Genomic DNA, 650 nt, shown 5'->3' on the forward strand with positions numbered 1-650 from the left:
TGAAGACTGTGGTAAACCTCTCTGTCTCTCTCACACTCTCTCTCACACATACAACATGCATTTTTACACACAGGCGGTGATGAAACACGCTGTGTTCAGGAGCAACTGCTGCTCGGCTTCAGCCAACGCTTCTCGAAGTTGAATGTGTGGAAATCACAACCTCCAGTTCTTACGGTTATTAGTCAGTTTGACTGGTGAGATGAATTCAGTGGGTTTTCATCCAAGACCTATAAATAATACCAAGTTGGATCTAATGTGTTCTTTCAGCTAATGGCTGCAAAAAAGTTTGAGAATCCCTGTTCTAGTCAACCCATGCTTGCTACACTGTCAGGAAAGTTACAGAAAGGCATAATGAAAGTCTTATTTTGAAGTGGCCCAAATCACCTAGGCTAATGGTACACATGCAGACGAGGTCATACGTTTGTTTACATATGCCTTGCAGAATCTGGGGTGCACAGTGGCTCAGTGGTTAGCACGTTCGCCTTACACCTTGGTTGGGGGTTCGAGTCCCACCGTGGCCCTGTGTGTGCAGAGTTTGCATGTTCTCCCCCGTGCTGTGGGGGTACTCCGGTTTCCTCCCCCAGTCCAAAGACATGCATGGTAGACTGATTGGCATGTCCACAGTGTCTGTAGTATGTGAATGTGTGAGT

The sequence above is a fragment of the Ictalurus punctatus genome, chromosome 20 (genome assembly GCF_001660625.3).
Source record: "Ictalurus punctatus breed USDA103 chromosome 20, Coco_2.0, whole genome shotgun sequence".
In the NCBI taxonomy this organism is placed as follows: domain Eukaryota; kingdom Metazoa; phylum Chordata; class Actinopteri; order Siluriformes; family Ictaluridae; genus Ictalurus; species Ictalurus punctatus.